This window comes from Phoxinus phoxinus (assembly GCF_949152265.1).
Source record: "Phoxinus phoxinus genome assembly, chromosome: 9".
Lineage (NCBI taxonomy): Eukaryota > Metazoa > Chordata > Actinopteri > Cypriniformes > Leuciscidae > Phoxinus > Phoxinus phoxinus.
Window position 1 is genome coordinate 29,915,147 of NC_136884.1, and position 22,099 is coordinate 29,937,245.

The window sequence follows — 22,099 nt, forward strand, 5'->3', positions numbered from 1 at the left end:
AATTGACTGAATAAAGGATGAGAACTATCTGCAAGAATAGCCCTCGCCGCCTTCTTTGCCCTTTCAGCATAGACTTGTACTAATGGCAAATGATCATACCAGGCTGTGAGATGAAACGTTAGTACACTTTCTACTATAGATTTGTAAACAATTTCTAAAATATGCTGACTAAGGCCTAGGCCACTAAATTGTCTAAGAAGAAATAAACATTGCGAATAAAAAAAAAAAAAAAAAAAGGTCGTCTGAATTATCAACAAAGCTCACGTGTGAATCCAGATTTGAGCCAAGATATTTAAAATTCTTCACAATTTCAACTTGTTGACCCACAAGTGAAATTGGCTGGATTAGCACATCTAATTTTGGACACATAATTAATTATTTTGTCTTTGCCACATTCATTTCTAGTGTCTGCATACTGCTTTATAAGCGTTGGGAATATTTCCGTAACAGCGATCAATAGTCCGGTTTAGACGAGTGAAACATTCCTCATACTGCTGGAGAGTAGGCAGGGATTACAATCAATCACATGAATTAAAATCCCCAAGAATTAGAACAGGTTGATCTGTAGAGCGAGTGAGTGCATCATTGTAGCTTTTCGCTATTCTCTCCCCTGCTGCCATGAAATTAGGTCAAGGTACATACCCAGCTAACACAGTTACGTTGTGAAGACGTAACCGGACCGGACCATATTCGTCGTAGCGACGTACCACATAACGTTCCAGCAACGTAACTTTGTGATTCCCATAATCGTCGTGGCGACGTTATAGTGGTACGTTGCAGGAACGTGACGAGGACGTCTCAATGACCAAACTGGCATGTTGCGAGGACGTAACATCAAAGGACCATATTAGTTGTAGCGACGTACCACATAACGTTCCAGCAACGTAACTTTGTGATTCCCATAATCGTCGTGGCGACGTTATAGGAGTACGTCGCTGGAACGTGGCTGGTACTTCCTAACGACCAAAATACTACGTCCACATTTATGTTTAATATACTTCTCACCTTTAGTCCTGGGAATTAAGATGCACTTGATCCATATCCTCGAAATCCACATAGAACTGATAAACTCAAACATTTCATTCTCTGCAGTAAAGAAAATGAGCATGATGACTTTCTCAGAGAGAATCTGAGATCTCTCATTCCTGACTGTGTCCCAGCTGTGGTAAACGCTCCTTCAGACAGTGTTGAGGAGGCAGAGGGAGATGATGGAGCGCTGTGGGAGAAGAGGAAGAGTGTCTTTCTTACCCCACCAGCGGAGGCGGGTCTTCTGAGGCACGGATAGGAGGAGGGTCGCGCTCTATATATTCACTAGAAGCTGATAAATTAATTGTACCATGCTATTGTAGTCAGGTTTATAGCTTTTTGTTAGTAAGGTATAAGAAAATTGTCTAACTTACGCGTTCCTCCTCCTCTTCCTTGTCCCGAGCTGCACTGTCACCTCATCGTCCTTCTAGGCAGCTGAAACAGAGAAGCACTTTATTAAATGTTGCTAATCTACAACTTTTAATGCTTTTGAAAGTCATTTATGCTCACCAAGGCTACATCTATTTGATCGAAAATACAGTGAAAACTGTAATATTGTGAAATTTTATTACAATTTAAGCAACTGTTTTCTATGTGAATATATGTTAAAATGTAATTTATTCCTGTGATCAAAGCTACATTTTCAGCATCATTAACTTACTTCAGTCTTCAATGTCATATGATCCTTCAGAAATCATTATAATATTATGATTTGATGCTCAAAAAACATTTTATATTACATTCTAACATTTCTAATACTATCCAGTCATTCTAGATCAGTGGCTCCGTGTAAGTGACGTCATCGATAAACAGCAAATACTAATATTGGATAAATTATCAGTTGGTTAAATTAATTAGCCAATTTCCACTCACCCATTCAACTGCCAGCAAATCCTTTACAAAACAAACAAAAAAATCTCACCTACACATAAAGTTGTGATTAAAAGCCTAAACTATAACCAAGAGCTTAGGTTAGCCTAACAGAGCTAGCTAAGAGCTCTTCTGAAAACGGTTGAAATGCTAACGGACTTTTTCGAAGACACTAAACTATTTCTATGAAGTAAATATTCAACAGATGTGTGTCAATAACACGTAAGAAAAATGTCAAGAACAGTTGTGTGTATTATTTGTGTGATTTTAGACTTAACTCACCTGAAAGTAGTGAAAACAACAGCGATAGATGGAGTTTTGCTTTTTGTCAGTTGCAGTGGTCCGCGCCGTATCCATGGCAACCACTCCAGTGTTTGAGGTTTGAAAGCGACTCGCAATGTTCAACCAATCATAGTCAGCCAAGCAGCATTTACATAAATAAACATCTAGAATTAATACATTAGGCTACATTAATAAAAATCTCATGAATTTAAAACTCATTTTGAAGCTCGACCCGCTCATATGTGCAAAATGCCGCCACTCCACGTGAAGAGTCATTTTTATAATTTATTGTTTTTTTAATAATTAAAAATACATATAATATATTTTAATATATAACGTTTCAGAAACATTGTGGGAACTTCCTCAAAATACGTCTTATCCCGAGGAGAACGTTAGAGACGTGGTCCACTGGTTCACTGATAACTTAATAAAATCTGAATATTAAATGTAGATTAAAAAATATATAAAAAAATATAAAACTAAAAAGTAAATGTCCCATATAGGACGTGCCCACGACGTTTCTGGAACGTTAGCCAAGATTATAAAAAATGGAACTTTATCACGACGTCCTCACAACGTTCTCTATGGAATAAACTAGCGACGTCTTTTGAGGACGTGCCCACAACGTTTCTGGAACGTTAGCCAAGATTATAAAAAATGGAACTTTATCACGACGTCCTCACAACGTTCTATATGGGATAAACTAGCGACGTCTTTTGAGGACGTGCCCACGACGTTTCTGGAACGTTAGCCAAGATTATAAAAAATTGAACTTTACCACGACGTCCTCACAACGTTGTCATAAAGTAATGTCACGCTGACCAAATGACGACTAACTGACGACGTCGTCACAACGTACTGTGTTAGCTGGGTAGGTAAATATGACAGTGATCTGGCCAAACTGATTGTGGTGTATTCTTTGGTTTTCTGAAATCAAAATTTCACCGGTCCAATCAGCGAACAGAGGGAGTGGCTGAGAACGATGAAGTTGATGTCGTGCGCTAGTTTGAGTTGTAGTTCAGTAATGGCAGCGGAGAAAGATGCGAGGCATCACTGATCACTACACAGCATTTGCGGCAGATCCGAACCGAGCGCAGCGGCGTATTGTTAATGATTAGACCCAGCTTCGACAGTTGACTGAATACATTATCACTGTCCTTAGTGTCAAATATACATTTAGAATTCCGTGACGACCGGAACGACGCATTTGTGCCTATCTGTACTTTTACTCAATCACTTTACGATTCCATTCCAGCGGACGAGGGTCTCCGTGACGACCGGAACGGTAGCGCGCTAACCGCCTGTGGCGACGCCTCTAAATTTAGTATTTTCCAGAATTGACATGGAGATTTGAGTACGGCGGCGAGAAGCTACTGGGTTTTGTCACTACTATTGTGTCTCCATTATGAATATTATGTGTCTGTGAATTTCTTTTGTAATGAGTTATAAGTTCACTGCAACTTATCCAACATCCTAAAGATAAATGATTATAATTAGAAGATATTTTTTGTGTTATAAAATATCACATAGCCTATTAATTTTCCAAGCAAAATGACTATATTAGTCAGAATTATTGCGCAGCGCTCGTTCAATGTGAAGTTTAGCAGCAAAATGGAAATATTTGCACGACTTTCTAAGATTTACAGATGGAGAATATTCCTGTGAAATGTAAGTTTAGCAAACACCATGACACACACTCAAACGCATAATACAGCACACAATATATATGTTGTTTGATGGTGGATCGATTTGATCTATGATCGACCTCCAGGGCTGCTTAAGAAACGCGTGCACACGCAATTATCTAGACTAGATAAACCTGGATCAAATTAGTGGGATTGCGTGAACTTGAACAGACCTTTTATTAAACTGCTTTAGCCCCAACTTATTTGTTAGGTTTATTCAAATCGGGTTATGGAGTTTAATCCCCGCTTTTCTTAGCGTCTTTTATGGAACAACCCTCAGGCCTTTATTTATCCAAACCTGTAGCCACACCAGGCGTGTAAAAGAGACAGGCGTCTATTTGGCACTCGGCTATTATTTGAAGTTTTACGGTATATTTAATCTTTCGTTGTCATTCAGATCAGCTTTATAATACTGAGACGAATGGAAGATTTCAGTCACTTTTGGGCTGAAATATCGTATCTAGTGGAGTGTGTCATTAAAATAGTGTGCACCTTTTTGTACAGCATGTTTGTGTATTTTGAGTTCCTCAGTCAGTCCAGCCTCCAAGATTTTAACACAGCTAAGTATTATTTTTGTTAATCTTCACACTATATAACCAGAGGACTATCACTACATTATACTACACACTACAGTAGTCTGTTTATGTCACGACCCACACACAAGGGAAACAGGGATAGATCCAATAATGCAGTATTTTAATGGGGTAATCCGTAAATCTTCATCCAGTCCATGCAAGGATCAAAACCCAAATAGCAATCCAAGGCAAGCAACAGGCAAGCAACAGGCAAGCAACAGGCAAGCAACAGGCAAGCAACAGGCAAGCAACAGGCAACCGAAGTTGTGTGATATACAATAAGGAATCCGTGACAAACAAAGAAACAACCAGGGTATATAAACACACAGAACTAACAATGATAACAAGAGACAGCTGGGAACAATGACGGGAACAATGACGAGAACAGCTGAGTGCAATTAACAGAGATAAGTGCAGACAAGGATTGTGGGGAATGTAGTTAACAATGACAGACACCGTGGGGAACGAGGACCTCCAGTGGACACCCGGGGAAACACAACCAGACACCATGACAGTTTAAAGCTGCTTTGTATTGTTGTGTATTTTAAAAAGGTCTATAAATGTCCAAAAATTATGTACAGTTTTCTTGTGGTTTTGTGTAAATAAAAACAGTATCTATTATTATCTCTTAATTCAGTTGAATTTATTTGTATTGTATTGTGTAATTTAATATTTTATTAATATGTTTTAGTTCACTCATTTTATTACACTGAATGTTATTGTATTGTATGAATGTTATTGTATTGTATGATGTTCTGTTTAAAGATTATGACATGACATAAATCACATTAATTAGAACACAAATTACATGCTTGTAATTAAAAAATGTATATTATGCAATTTCAATTATGCAATATCAATTTCTTTAACTTTATAAATAATCAGAATAAAAATAAAAGATTATTACATGAATTAAGGGGTTTGGTTGCTTTCATTAAAGTTTGTGATTCCATAATTGTATTACACCGTTCTGTATTCAACGCTAGACAACCAATTAATATTTATACTAAGTACACACAAAATAAAAAATGTAATTGTCATTTAAATGAATAAACTGTTAATAAGAAAAATAATAATAAACACAAATTAACAATTAAATGCACTGTAAACCCCGATAAGTTAGGATAACTCAAAAAAAATAAGGAAACTTATTACCTCAAAACATTAACGTTGATAAAAATTAATTGTTTTAAGTCAGTTACACTTAAATCTTTAGAACTTAACTCAAATTTATTTATTTATTTAAATAAATTGATTTTATAACCAGAAATTAAAAATACTGCATTTTTGTTATTATTATTATTATTTTAAATACAATACTTAATGTTCTAAATGAACATTAGCAAAATATTATTCCCTAAACATTAGAAAGGAAGACAATTTCAAACTCCATATGTGAAAGTACGTTTTATTTAGCAAATTAGGAATAATTTTATAAACGACAATCTGGGTGCTAGTGGCTTTCAGTAACGCAATGCCAGTAAATACTAAGTGAACACAAAATCTGTGTTCTGGAAAATAAAAAATAATTTGAGATAAGTATTAAAATAGACTGTAACAATATTAGTCACAACAAGTTAAATAAAAGACAATAAACAGTATCTTGTGCATCCAGAAATGCAGAAAATCTCTTAAACCGTAAAAACATTTTTTTAGACAGCAATCTGGGTGCTATTTGCTTTCAGTAACACAATCCCAATGAATACTAAAATGAAAATGAAATTCTCCACTTCACTAGGAAATTAAAAATATTGAGCTCAGTGTTTAATAGGGCAATTACAGTAGTCACAACAACTGAAAAGAACAGAAAATAAATTGTATAGAGCTCGTACATCCATTCCTCTTACTCTTACTTATTACTACTTAATCAGTAACTCCTTTTTTAGACTCCGCAATCTGGGTGTTAGTGGCTTTGAGTCATCCAACCAAGCCCAGTAAGACTTTTTGGATGAAGTTAAATGTGTTGGTCAGCTCTTTGGGGTAGTTGAGATGTAACGCATATCAAACCAAACATCAAAAGAAAAGCATCAGCCAACCTGGAAATGTCCCTTAGAAGAATGTAATTTTCCAGCACAATAGCAATCCCAGCAGGGTCAAACTGAACAGTGTATCTCGAGTCTCCATTCACCATGCTGACAAGAGCGGCAGCTGAATCTGCAATGTCTGGCTCATCCACCTCTTCAGTCTGAGAACCATGAGAGAACTGCATGAGCATAATCAGATAAATAACATTAAAATGAAAATGAGATGTATAAAAACCTACATTCCACATCTTGAAAAAAACAGTCATCTTCACACAAGTAGACAGGGAGGGCTCGAAGTGCAGCTGTACGTCTGTTGTTAATATCGTAGTGATCCTGAAAAAAGACAGAACCGTCTTAGTAGTGCAAGCGAAAAATATAGATAAAAGTACAGATGAAAGAGGGGAAGAAATTAAAAGCGAAAAAAGTTCGAAGCCAGGTTTAAACAATTAACAGATGGCAGTATAATACTTGTGCACATTAACCAATTAACTTGTTCTATAAATGTGATTAACAAAATTTACCATAAGATCATAGGCACTAAAGACGCTTCTCCGAGCTTCTGCTGCCTTGCCAGTACGGGCAGCCTTCTGCCTGTAAACAGCAATCAGTCGAGGAGTATGGGTGTCCAGCTCTGCATATAACTCGTTTTTCAAGCTGATATTAGTAATTCTGTGGAATTCAGCAGCAATCTGAAAGCAAGCATTCAAACAAATGACTTAAAAAATGTTACACAAGAAAACAAAAGAAACAGAGACACATGGAATCTAACAGACAACAACTGAGAAAATGACCTGAGATTCCAAACGAAGTGCAGGCCACTTATCCTTCTCATTATGAGATTGTGATACATTGATTTTTTTAGTGCATTGCATGAAACAAATGTGCAAATGCACGAGTTAACCTTTGAAAAATCAATAATGAAACGATAATCAGTAATGAACGATTCATTCATTTTGAACGAATCTTTAATATGACTCGGGACTAGCCGAGTTGTCTCAGGGAGTGATTCGTGTTGATGCTATGCATGTGCAACATCCTATGGGTTCTGTACTGGAAACAGAAATGATTTGTTCATCTCTCGAGTCTTCGGGTCAGAGTCTTTCGTTCTTCCCGTCAGTCCCATAGTGTCACGATCCACACTCAAGGAGACAGGGAAGATCCAAGCGCAGTACTTTTATTGGGGAAATCCGTAAGCATAAATCCATAGTGATGTGACATTTGAACCGAGGCGTCGGAGCTTGTGTCGAGAAAAAATGGGCGTGCCAGATGAAGCCGCGATTCGAGGCTTGTGTTGTTAACGTGAAAATCACGTGACTCATGACAAACGAGGCCTCGGTTTGTGTGGATACGTCATCAGTTCGTTCTGAGTGTCGCTTCCAGATAAAGGGGGTTCGAAACTCGCGCCACCTTGTGGGTGTTGGCAGGAGTAGTAGAAGCATAGTGTCAGAGTAAGAGCGTTAGCTCTCATTGTCATTATTGTGTCATATATGTGCTAGGGCTGTATATTATTGAATTATATCAGGTTAGAATAGTTATAGTAAATTGTTATTATTAATTATAGTAGCTATATTATAGGGAGTAGCTATATTATTAATATATTAATTAGATAAGATTATTTGGATTGGATTTTTGGATCTGGACTGGACTGCTTTTTGATTCGGATTGCCCTTTTTGATGTGTTTGCTTGTTGTTACTTTTCCTGGTAATGGAACCAGCAAGGAAGAGGAAATCCTCCCCTGTCTGGGCTCAACAGAAGCATCAGTATCCTCATTTATTGCCGCTGGCACTGGCATTTTTATGTTCCCCTGAATCCTCTGTTCCTTGTGAAAGGATATTTTCCAAGGCTGGAGAGGTTTTGTCCAAGAAGAGGAATTGTCTAAACCCCAACACACTTGAAAAAAATCTGTTTCTCAATAAAAATCAATGGTAATCCTACCTTCACCCACCCCAAACTGCAAACTCCTCTATATCCACAGTCCCATACGCACAAAAAGTAGTCCATATGCTAAGAGTTAACGATATAGTATTTTTTTTTCCTACTATGGAAGTCAATGGGTACAGTCTACTGTTTGGTTACCGACATTCTTCAAAATATCTTTCTTTGTGTTCAGCAGAAGAAATAAATTAATACAGGTTTGAAACAACTTTAGGGTGAGTAAATGATGAAAGAATTTTAATTTTAAAGTGAACTATCCCTTTAAACTTAATCTATGATGGGTGATCAAAATCACTTTGATAAAGCCTAATCACTATACAGCCTAATAACAACATGCAGTTACGTGACATAAAACCGAGCGACTCGAACCCGAAGAGAGAGAGAGAGAGAGAGAGAGATTAACTAATCAATTCTGTATCCAGCACTACAGACTGCAAAGCTCAGCTTCTGAGGATGTTAAAGGGGTCATGACATGAGAAACCAAATTTGCCTTGATCTTTTGGTATATAAGAGGTCTTTGTACCATTAAAACGTCCTGCAAGTTTCATAGCTTAAGACTTCCTCCCCATTATAAACGAATCATTTATTTAATCAAGCTCTAAATACAGCTCGTTCTGGATCCATGGTAAGAAGTGACGTCACGGTACGAAGTGACGTACCAGCATTTGCATAATGACCGCCTCCAGCAGAAGACAGTTACGCTTTCAGCGCAAGGCAGCTACGCTCATTTCGTATCATCGTCGCGCCCGCGCGCCGCTCGCCTCACAAGTGTTCAGTCGACGGACAGTGAGTGGGTCTGTGTACAGGGAAGTTACGATGCCGCAGATGTGCTGTTCCTGGCTGTGGACAAACAACATCTTTGAATACGCTGCGAAAGATCCAGACGTCAGGGAAAAATGGATGCACTTTATTTTTTGCGGACGTCTCAGTCACGGCAGTGTTAGTTTAAGCGTGTGTTCTATACATTTGAAGGATGACTGTTTTGAGCTTTGCCAGAAAACTGTTGCACAAAGATAAGTCCGTGCCGACTATTCTTGGCTCAACATCGACGACGCAAACTGTAAGTAATGTATTTAAAACTTTAAACTACTTTTTAAATACGCTGAAAGATCCAGTCGTCAGGGAAAAATGGATGCACTTTATTTTTTGCGGACGTCCCAGTCACGGCAGTGTTCTATACATTTGAAGGATGACTGTTTTGAGGAAAAAATCCCAATATGATGCTTGGCTTTGCCAGAAAACTGTTGCTCAAAGATAAGTCCGTGCCGAATATTCTGGGCTCAACAACGACGACGCAAACTTACTTTTTACCATGGCTAATATAAACACATTTGTATAAGAGAATCTTGAAAATATGTCGCCTTTCTAGTATGCCTACATGTGATAGAAAATTAAAAATGTTGCCTTTATCAATGCTGCATCTTCAAATATGGCCTGTGCATGCATTTTTGTCCGTGGTACACCCTATCATTTCATTGGAATTAGTTAAATAATGTTAAACTGTTAGCAAATTAAGCTATAGGAAAATTATGCAACAATAATCAGTTTTCAAGTGTCTCGGGTTAATTTTTTTTTATTAATTCAAAATAGTTTCACTTTCCATGTGGACACGGGCTGATCCAGTCTTCGTTGTTGTGGTGATGGTTCATTTTCCTCTGATTCCGGCTCAAACATAATAAGGTTTTATCATTGCAAGAGCCATCGCTTCGCATGCATCACCCGCTAATAAACAGTTGCGCCGAATCCGCAAATGTTCTGGCTGGGGGCGTTAATAATTGATGCATTGGCACTGACGTTAGCCAATCATAACAGTGGGCGTTAACACTGAACTCTTAAAGGGGAAACACCCCCAAAACAGACTGTTTGAATCAGAGGATGAGAAACAGGGTGGGAAAAGGTCATAAATCACTACATTTTAAAAGTTTTTTGTAAAAAAAACTATAGTAATACTATATTTGCACCTAAGGGAACATAATAATAAAATAAAAAAAACCATGTCATGACCCCTTTAAGAGATGAACGAATGGCTCAGATCAGGAGGTGAGGTGAACTAACAGACTGCATAGCCTGAAGACCCAGATAAATGAATTAATCGTTTCTGTTTCTCATAATTTGGCCTTTTCCTTGCATGCAATTTTTTTCTTATTCTAAATGCGAATTTGGCTATTAACTTGTAACATTCTAAATACATTCTGCTGAAATTAACGTTCATTTTGATGAACGAGATTCAAAGATCCGAGTCAGTAAAATGATCCGATCTTCCCACTACTACAATACTGGTTTAAACCAGAACACTACCATGGTGGTTGCTTTATTATTAATACTAAAATAAATCTTGGTAGCAGATCCTTGATCCAAGCACAGACTCAACACACTCAACCAAAAATACTAAAATAACAGAAACTTTTAAATACCAACATAATAGAACATTAAATATTAACAATTCTCATTAAAAAAAAATCCGTAAAATATCACTTTAATTAAAATTTAATCCCATCAAATTTAAGCATGATGGGAAGTGAAAGTCCTGTTTGACTGGGTTACTAGATTGAAACATATTTCAAAATGAAATCATCAAGTTAAGTCAAAGAGTGAACCAATCACCATTTCCAGTCAGTTTAACAAATAGAATGTTGTAAAAAAAAAAATAAGTAAAAAAATTAAATAAAGTGAACAGCATAAAATAATGATATATTATCCAAGTAATACATGTCTCTTCTTTGAAACACTTTGTTAATCTGGAGTTAAACCAGCCTCCTGGTAGGTTTAATTTAAGCCTCAATTTAGTCCTGGAGTAGCTCTAGTCTTCCTCCAGGAAATCAGCTTATTAAACTCTGGACTAAACTAAATGTAGGAATATTTAAAGCATATTTCTGTTAATCTAGTTTAAAGGGCCATTTTAGTCTAGGACTAGGCTTAATCTCTGTCCGGGAAACCACCCCATAAAGCTAATCTATTCCAAATACTCAAACGCTCAGTCAGAGTGTTCAGCGAGTGAACATATCCACGTTAAACTTAGCCTCAAACACACACACTGTTCAATGGTTAATAATAACATTATTTAGTCTTCCCCAGAGGGAAGATTTAGTCGCATATGTTTATGATTTCCTCGCATTATAGAGGTCGTCTTTAAGACTAGGACTGTGAAACACTAAACAATTATTTAAAAAGTACTCACATTATTGACATGCCCTCTAAGGGTAACGTATCCTCCACACACAAACAAGTTGTGCTCTTCACCAGTTTTCTCACCGGATGACGGGAGGAGGACCTCCATGGCAGCAGTTTTCTCATCTTCACTCAGTGGGAGTGGGGCAGTTTTAAAGATAGTGGATTTGTGGTCCACTATTAGACAATCTTTGTCATATTTTTTATGTTAATGTATAATTTCTTACAAAGTACGTAACATTCTCCTCAAATAAAGAGTTTTCAGAGTTTTGGGGGGAGATGTAAACCTTTTGCCATCCCAAAGGGCAGCTAGTGTGTTGACTCTAGTTTTGGTTTTAGCTTCAGGCTCTCCTGTGTTATAAGGACTGTATCCTCTTGAGGCCATTCTGGAGGTTAAAAAAAATGTGGTCACCGAAGCTCTTGTTTCTATGGTGGTTGGCCTACAGGGCCATTGGAAGGCTCCAATTGCCTATTACCTAAACAAACCTCTGTCACCAGATACTGTACACAGAAGGTCTTACAGTTTTTTTCAATCGCTAACAAGCGCTTACCCATACTCCAGATACTTTTTCTAAACTCTTAACACAGACTCACACCTACAAAACACAATTGGCCAAATGAATAATTTTCTTCTCAAAAACACATTTTGTTAAATATATACTAACTCTTCATTTCAAAATAGAACACATCTTTCTCAAAATGAAATTATTCTGTCAAAGAATAACACTTGTTTTCACTTCACAAGGTACATGCAGTCAAACAAAGTACACCAGGTTTCAAAATACTGAATATTGTTGACATTACAAAAACTGCATAGACTTTTATGTTTCTTGGTTGGGAACTGTATGTCCACATGTAGTAATGTTCACATTCAAAAGCATTCCAGTAAAAGCAAATCCTTTACTGTTTACTACAGGAGGTACAGTAGAAACACGGTTTGATAGAACAGAAAAAGTTTTACAGTATTGCTTACAGTGAACACAATATCCATGAAACACACAAGAGCATTCTGAACAAAAAAAAAACAACAACTTTTTTAGTACTTTTTTTTTTTTGTACTAAAAAAAGCACAAAATTACTGTATCTAATCTCTGCGATCTTCAGGGTTAGGCCACATGTTTTCATCAACATCACATCTGATATTATCCAAGGCGATGCAATCAAGAACTGTGATGTCCCTGCACCAGCATCCATGGCTTCAAGGGGGGACATCTGGTCATGTGGCTGATGGTCATAAACCGTCCACCTCCATGCAGAAACAAACTCCTCTGGGGTTGAGGAAAGGTGAATAGGGTGGAAGGAAGAGACTTACCAGTCTTGGGTGGACTTCAAACCATGTTGTTATTGCTTGAGAATGATGGAAAGCCACATTGTCCCAGGTAATTACAAAGGTCCTCATGTTTTCATGAGAACCAGGCGCTGCTCTGGAACCAGGCGCTGGTGGAGATCATTGAGAAAGGCAAGGATGCGCTCGGTATTATAGGGCCCACTGGCTCACTGCATCTCTCACTGGGCCTGCTCTTCTCCCTTCTCCTCCTTTTACTGAATTAGTGTCAATGTAATAGAAAAAAAAGAACCCCTGCCACTGAGTCTTAGCCAGTCTGGAATCAGCTGTGATTGGCCCAATTTACCCAACATAAATCAGCTCTGTGTCAATTATTCAATTGTTTGTTTGTTATCAGCTGAGATATTCAATTGTTTGTTTGTTATCATCTGAGATATATTGTTTTTGAACTGATCATTGCAGATGCAGAGGTTTTTATACTGTATCTAAGGTTTGGAATATTGTTTTTGCTATTGTGGGATGTTGTGTGTTAACATTCGTAAATACTACAAAAACAATCCATAGTTTTGTTGGGAGGTATAGCTTGTCTGTTAAGGAAATGTAAGCATTGTGGAAATGTGTTCACTGACTGCATATTGTGTGAAAACGACATGAAATGTGTGAATGGTATGGCCACAAAAGACCGATGCTGTGCTAATTGTGTTTAGAGTTTTGAAAATGTGACAACTGGCTGGACAAACGCTTGTTAGCGACTGAAAAAAACTGTAATTGTGCATGCCTTGGAGGAACTGCATGAGCGTGGAATAAGAGTAGTGTGTGTCACAATGGATGGACATGCCTCTAATTAGCATGTGCACCCAACTTGGGTGCCATGTAAAAGGCAAATTCGCTTGTGGCCTTAAAAACCTTTTTTGTTGGTGTTTGTGATGCAAGATGCTTGCCCCTTGTTGAAGCCGACTCGGAATATGTTGCAGGCTTACAGGCCAAAAACCAGCAGCACTGGTCAGATCAACTGGACATTCATTGTTCATCTACATGATGTTCAAGTCAAAGATGGACTGCATGCAGCCAACACGGTGACAGGCAAGCACATGCGTTTTGATTCCCAGAAGATGAAGGTGTCTTTGGCTGCACCAGACACTAAGTCGCTGTCGGCTGAATTCATTGAGGTAATACTACTGTATGCAAAAATGGTTATGAATAGGGGTGTAACGATACCTTCATTTCACGATTCGATATATATCACGATACTGAACTCACGATACGATATTATTGCGATACTCCCAAGACATATGATAAAAGGTTAACAAAAAATGTACTGTTGATTAAAATGCTAACTTTGAAATTACATTGTGGGTTTAAATGAACAGGTTTGGACTTGGTGCTTTAATTCAAGGACAATGGTGACACCAGAATAAAAATATTCATGATTCTGAAGCTGACCATTGCATTATTATACATTATAATCAACATTATATAGTAGTTTAATGTAGTACTGACACTAAAACTCTGAAAACATGATTTTTTTCTTATACAGTAATTTCTATTTTGGGTGAACTATCCACGATACATATTATTGTCACTATCCACGATACGTATTGTTGCATTTTTGTATTGCGATATATTGTGGCACGATATATTGTTACACCCCTAGTTATGAATCAAATGCTTTCTCTTAATGCAACGTTTGCTTTTGGATGATTGACAGGCTATTTGACAATGAACAGCTGCAATCCAGAAAGGGTTCAAAAGTCCCCTGAGTTTTTGAATTGGAGTGATAGAGTAGAGTTCTTGAGAGCCAGGGAATATTTGATCAGTTTGGTTGATGAAAGATGGCACACCCCTTCACCAATAAAAGAGGTTATTTAAAATAACAGAGAGACGCGTCTCAGGTGAACGCCCCCTTGTTATCATTTTCATGATTTTGCACGTTTGAATAAATATTCATTTATACTTCAAACTTTTTGTATTTACTCTGCCTCTGTTTAATTGGGCCACACATTTTTTTGGTGGCCATTATTGGGATACTATTACAGCATTGTGGATATCATATCTGAACTATATTACACCATTTGTTGAATCAGTAAGTTATCTTGAATCAATATGCAGGGTTCCTACACATTTTTAATTTCAAAATGCCATACTTTTCCAGTCTCAAATTTCCAAACCTCTGTAGATTTTCAGACCATATTTAAAGTGCCCCTATTATGCTTTTACGAATATTCCCTTTCATGCAATGCAGCTTTCTGCAAAGTCATGAAGACGAAAGAGCACGTGATAAATAAAGTTGTTGTTTCTCATAAGAAAGAATCGACTCAACCGCCTAAACGAGTCGTCAGGAATTCGAATCTTACTTTTACGTAAAACATGTGCCTAATGTCCACCTATGTTTTATGTTGTCCGCCCGCAAACAACTTGACCCTCCCTCAAACACTGTAGCTGGTTCATGTTGTGTATGTTGACAAGACGCTGTTTTATGCTTTGCAAAAGGAAGTATGATTATTAATTGATGTATATATTTTCTATCGGGAGTTCAAAATATGTAGTTTTGTGTTTTATATTATGTAGTTCTCCAGCTTATTAATACAGTTAAATGGGTGGTTCAGGATTTTGGACATCGGACCTCATTTTCAAGTTAGCCTGGTTGTTATTCATCAGAGGAGACAGTTTTCAAAATATTTCATCCAGTCTTTCCAGTTGCATATGTGGCAATGTGGGTGACGTAGTTCAGTCTTATTGGCTCATTGGTGCATGATTGTCACCCACCATAGCCTATTGGAGGTAGCACTGATGGTATTTTAGGGCTGGAGTTAGATCGCCTGGTATGCGTCACGACTGGGACCGCCCATACTGAGCGCGCTGGTGTGGACGGTGCGTGGTTTCTCTTGGTTTGTAGCTTTTTGGCTAATAGACGTGAGCAGGTGGATTTTTAAATGTAGACTTTCTCTTTTTTTAGTGCGTGTTATGCCGGTTTGGGTCATAGGCTGTCCACTGTATGTCAGGTATGTGCGTGATTCTTTTCCCTACTGTTATTTTGGCCTCGGGCGATTAATTATCTGTTTTACTCTTAGCCGTGAAATCAGTGAAAAGTCTTCCTGCATGCTAATGCATTATGAACTGTGAGCGACTATACACTCCGTGTGGCACGAGGAATTGCTCTTTCCATTTCTCTTTCTTAGTGCGCTGAGCTGTCTCTCCCGTCGCGTTTTCTGAAGGCGGAAGTTTATATCCGTTGTTAAAGGAGGATGCGCTGCTGTTTTTCCTTTACTGCTGTTTTTGGGCTGGTTTACATTGTTGTGGCAAAAATTCATCGAACAAACATCACTGCGTAAGAGACACTCATAGTCAAATTATAAAATAGAAGTATTTATTCTTGCAAGAATAGGAGCAGTCTAGTACACAGTTGTTACCCTGTGCAGAAGAGTGACACACCCCCAGACAGACTGAACCTGCTTTTATCTCCTGGCTCTTCCAAGGTCTTCTTGCCAGAGCCATCCTCCCAGTAGTCTTCCATTCAGTAATTTTCCATAGACAAGGAAGCCATAACACTAGTTTAGATTCGTCACTAAGCCCCCCCTACATCAAATGGCCTTCTGACATCTAGGTCAGAGGTCCTTGTTCGTCTGTTCTCTGGAGTGTCTCTCCCTTCTGCCTCCCCAGGTACATAAAAAGAATCTTTTCTCACTACAAGTGAGAGTCACACATGTGACATTCTTTGAATCATCTATATTTTACTAAAGATCAATGAATATCATAAAACCGCCACCACAACATCTAGGGCATTATTAATGTCATCGCTCGTGCCCTGATACCGTTAAGTGTTTCCACGCTAGTGTGGGGAGAACTTTGATTCTGGGACCTGCTTTAGTGAGCATTGGAACTATTGCATTTATTTTACTTTTCTGTGGTGTTGTTTATATTGTTGTTTACTAGTATTTTGTTTTCTATATTTTCAGTAGTTTAAGTTTGCTATTGTAATAGTGTTTCTTTATAAATGTCTTTGTTTATTTTGCTGGAAATATCTTCATTATATTATGGAATTTAATTTGCTTTGTTTGTTTTCCTGTATTCTAGGCACTGCTGGCCAGAGGCTGGGAGGCTAGCTAGCTAGTTTGGAGTATCACAGGTGGTGGTGCAGTTGTGTGGAGTGCAGTGCTGCTTGGATTCACCTCTCACTGTGTGTGCGTGTGTGTGTGTGTTACACGAATCCGCAGATAGGATCTTTACTCCATCTAGCCTGCCCCCGCCGCTGGAAAGCCTGTGTCTTTTATTATTTCTTTATTTTTGTTTTGAGTATTTTCAAATTTATATTTTTATTTTTTTCCAGAACACAGTTTTTGATTGTGACAGTGCTTGATCGTGACCTGACATTTGACATTGATTATCATTGAACATTTAAATTATTTATGGTTATTTGAATAAAGTCTTTTGTACATTGTTCACACGCCTCTTTCGGATTACTTCAGCCTACGAATTTGTGTCCCTTATTTTGGTTAGTTCCCCGTTTCTTTACGGGGTGGCGTAGTCGGATTGTATTTGGGTGGGTTTATACGTACTTACAACGTTTAAACCCCCCCCCCCATTATATAACATTATTCTCTCAACAGACATTTACATCGATAGTTTGGCGTTATAATTTATTTGATTTTGGTGTACTGTGGAGTGGGTAAAACTGTTTTTAATGGCAGGCTAGCAAATGCCGTTGACTCGCGCTATATTTTGTAATCAGAGCTATATTTTATAATCCACACACTTCGAAGTGTGCAGCCTTTGAATTGGGACATCCATCGTTGCGCCACTGTGACGCAATCGGCCTTCAAATACGGCCAATCGGCCTTCAAATATGGCATTCGGAGAATGCAGCCTTCACATTCTCTTGGTCGGCGTTACGTCACAAATCATGTGACCTGCATAGCAACAAGCCGCCGCCGTGTTTGAAGGGTAAAACAAACCGAAGGCAAAGCCCGAGGCAAATCAAAAAGGTATCTATTCACAGAAGTTTTGCTGTGGATTATGTCAGTTATGGATACTAACGGACTACTTTGTATTAATGATGAATGATATCTGTGTATGCGAATGTATGTCGGTGGTGAGAAGTGAATGTAATAAAACACTCATGTAAAGCGCTTTGTGACTAGCTAACGTTACATGTCTGTGAAAGGCGCTAGCAGCTATATGAATACAGATCCTCTTCTTCTATTACAGAATGTCTTATCAATATATAGACAGTCTCCTAGCGCCTGCATTGACCAGGTACCACAGAAAGCTGTCGCTTGTAGGTTTAACGTTACAATCTTGTCCCTATCGGCATCCAGCTGAGTCCTGGGAGAACAACCCAAAAGCATGGCCCAGGCTCGAGTATCCAGACATATACAATTACCTCATCAAATCCCCTGGTATGAACACCATGTGTACATACCATGTGTCCTACACTTGCAGTCATGTTTAAATACCCATCAAGCATCGATTACATTAACGATGTAATCGATTTTTTATTCATAAAAAACCCCCCAAAAACTGTTTATTCAAAAGCACTGTGTTACAAAGTGGCTGTAATGAGCTCAGTCTGTCAGTGGCACAGCTTGTACAATGTCAGTGAGGGACACAAACGTAATGGTAATCTGATGTAGGCCGCCATAGCTTTGTGCTGTGTGAACTAACACCTCGTCCAATCGCCTGGAGCCATTTCTCTCTCCTTTCTGGCTCAGTTGCCTCGCTAGGTACCATGTAAAATGAGAGGTCACTCCTCTTTACGCTGTTGTTTGTGCAACTAACAACACAACAGTTTTTAGGCATGATTCTCGGCGCTTGTTTATCTTCCGCTTCGTGTTGCTAAATGGCGGGCGCTTGTTTGTTTTACCCTTCGCCGCGTTGCTATGTGCGCGCAGTGCATTATGGGAGTAAAAGTCCCGGATGTTCGACCTTGAGAATTGGGACACAGTCACCGTGTTATTGAAAGCAAAAATGGTGAAAAATCTCACAAAACCTCCTAAAGAGTGTGCGGTATTAGTGCCCCCTAGAGGAACATGTTGGAGTTGTTTTGACCGAGTTTGATATTCAAATTTTAAATACATACATACATATACACATACACAGCGGGTGAAATAAGTATTGAATACGTTAACATTTTTCTCAGTAAATATATTATTAAATTATAAATATATATTAAAAAACAACTCTTCTGATTATTCTTTTCACTCCTCTGTCAGAAGTCTTGCGAGGAGCACCTGGTCGAGGCAAATTCATGGTGAAATGATTGTCTTTCCACTTCCGTATTATGGCCCCAACAGTGCTCAATGGGACATTCAGAGGCTTAGAAATGCGCCTATAACCAATGCCATCATTATGTTTTGCAACAATTAGGTTGCGACGGTCTTGAGACAGCTCTTTGCTTTAACCCATCATGAGATGTGTCTTGTGTGACACATTGGCAATGAGACCTTTTTGTAGGCCATCGGTTGGGACTGAACCAGCTGATATTCATTTGCACTGACAGGGGGCTGGATTGCTTTTTAATTAGGGTGATATCAGCTAAATTGGGCCACTTTTCTGTAAATTGTTTGGGACAATAATAAAATACCATATATGCCTTTCCATGTGTTTTTATGATTAATAATGACTGTTTTTTATCATTTTGTGTTGAAATTATTTAATAAAATATAATTATTTAGGCCCTACAGTTCTTGAAACATCAGCTGTGCCAACTTTTTTTGCATGAGCAGTTTCAGGTAAAATGGGCCAGTCAAACTGCAAAGGGAAATAGTAATTTTTATCATCAATTTTAATTTTAAAACACAATTGCTTATACAGCCACATAACATTTAGTGCATTAAGCAAACATATTCATATATGTGCCATTAAAAAAAAAAGTTTTTGGAACTGTGTGTGTGTGTGTGTGTGTGTGGCACATTTAGAACGAAATGTGCAAATTAAAAAAATTCACATTCAAAATTGATAACGTGTGTGTGTGATGAAAACATTTTTCAAACACAGTCTTTGCAAATGAAGCCATCGTCATCACATCATTCTCTTCACCACAGCTCTCATGAAACCAGGCAGAACATGGATCACATTTGACCCATTCCTCAGTAGCCTTAGGGTCACCATAGTGAGTGTTGCAGACTTTGCAAGGTGATTTGCCCTGCTTTTTTTCCCTTTTGGTTGCTTGCTGCCCGGGTACTTGCTGGCTTGCTTGGCTGGTTGCTTGCTGGATTTCTTTTTTGAAATCTAATCAATGTGTTGCTCACTTGTGAGGTTATAAGATGGTGGCTTCACTCTCTTTCTGATGGCCCTCTCCCTTTGCGGCACTGAGATCAAGTCAGTGAATGTGACCGTCCCTCCCTGTTTTATATTTGTATCCTTTCCTCTCTGGTCCTTGCTCCTCCTCTCCTTTCTCTCTTTCTGTCTCCTCTCATTTCCTCTGCATTCCTTTCTCCTCACCTGTTCTCTCACTTCCTTTCTCCTCTGCTTGTCTCCTCTCTCATCATTCCTCCTCCTCTCACTTCCTCTCTTTCCTTCTCCCGCTCTCCTCTCCTCTCGCTTCCTTCTCGTTTGCCATACTCACTGCAAATAAAATATCTACTACCATTATTACTGTTGAGGGGGTCATGATGTGTGGGGTCATGGTGAGACACACGCTCACACACACACACACACACACACACTATAACTGTCACAGCTACTTAGAACTGAAAAGTTACAAAAAATAAAGGGGGGATCATATTTTCAAAATACCCATAGAAGGATATAAAGTATTTCAAGAATTAAATAAAAGAAAAATTGGAAAAAAACTAAAGATCAGAAACTCTTTCCAAACATATATTGATACATAGACAATATTTACATAAGCACATGCCAAACAATAACACCAGCCAAGTAAATCGTCCCAAATAGCAAACGTAGGTGATCATAAGAGGATTCTGGAGAATGAGTTAGTGGTACATGAGACGTCAAAAGTAAATTTCCTCAGGATTGAGATAAGATATAGATGTCCTTCCTACATGTGACCGGGTGCTCTACTCCCATGTTCTTTAATAATAAATTATGTAATTAACTCAAGCTGCTGCCGATAAACCCTTTAAACTCTGTGACGCGTTATTTCCGATCTGCTATAAATAGCCTCCTTTTCATTTCTGTTGAGACACGTCACTTCCGATTGTCCTGGGGGTTCTCTTTTGCTTCCAACGTGCGGGGGATTTGATTGCGGCTGTACGCCAGCGTTTGCGTGTTCCTGAAATGGCGATTTCTTTGGGTAAGCTGTTACTGCAATAAGGCGGGGGAATTGTGTTCGAGCATTAATCTGACAAGTGGGTATGATTTCTAGCTTGTTTCAGGCACCAGTAAATCTGTTTACGCAACGCGGCAGTATCAAAACAAATCAACCAAGCGATCTAATAAGAGTTTACAGTTCAGAGTGCTGGACTGATTCTATCGTCGGGTAAGTCTTCTTTATCATAGGAAATTATGGATACTGTGTGTTTAGGCATTGATCTGGAAAGTGGGTATTATTTAGCTCGTTTCAGACATATGCAAACTGGTTAATACGGTGCTGCAGGATCAAAACAAATCAACCAAGCGATCTAAAAGCGGGTTGTTCCGAGTGGGTGACGTGGGTCTATCGTCGGTAAGTCTTTTCCTGATCGGGTGGAGAATATTGGGCATTCATGCTGGCGTTTAACCATTGTGTTTCCCTTCTAAGGTGTTCGAGATCTCTCCACTCTGCCTCGTTGTCAGTATGTAACGCGAGGAATCGCCGTTGTCCTATAACTTATTATTTTCGATTGTTTCTTTTTTTTATGTTTCTTTATGTGAGTTGAATAATGGTTCTATTTTTTTGGTTTGCTTTTCTCTGATCTGAGACTATTTATTAGTGGGAATTATAGTCTTCAGTCAAGCGGTTGTTTTGTCTTTTATTATTATTGTGTCTGTTGCTGTTACATTTGATTTATTTTCTAATTGTGATTCTTGATGTGTGTGTGTGGGTGAGAGAGTGATTGTGAACTTCTTTTGCTAGACACTGAGGGCTTCAGCCAGGACTGCTCCCTTGTTTTCTCCGCGTGCTGGTGGTGGTTTGAACACTGGGTGCTGTGTGCAGTGAGATGCACGGATTTTGTGTGTGAGTGATAAGCGTTTACTCCAAAGTGTGTGGCTGTATTCCTTGTCTTTTAGCCCTCAGCCAAAGCTTTTGAATGTACTGTTGATTGTATGTTAATGTTGTAGTGACTGACTTTTGAAGGACCATATTGCTC

At 38.5% G+C, this 22,099-nt stretch overlaps 1 long non-coding RNA gene across 1 annotated transcript; it reads right to left on the reverse strand.

The window, feature by feature from the left end:
* Positions 1-5,867: 5,867 nt before the first annotated feature.
* On the reverse strand, positions 5,868-7,353 carry LOC307004282. Its single transcript, XR_013798969.1, has 3 exons — positions 6,984-7,353; positions 6,702-6,795; positions 5,868-6,623 (listed from the first exon to the last, which is right to left on the reverse strand). It is a non-coding gene; the product is annotated as an uncharacterized lncRNA (long non-coding RNA).
* Positions 7,354-22,099: the final 14,746 nt, after the last annotated feature.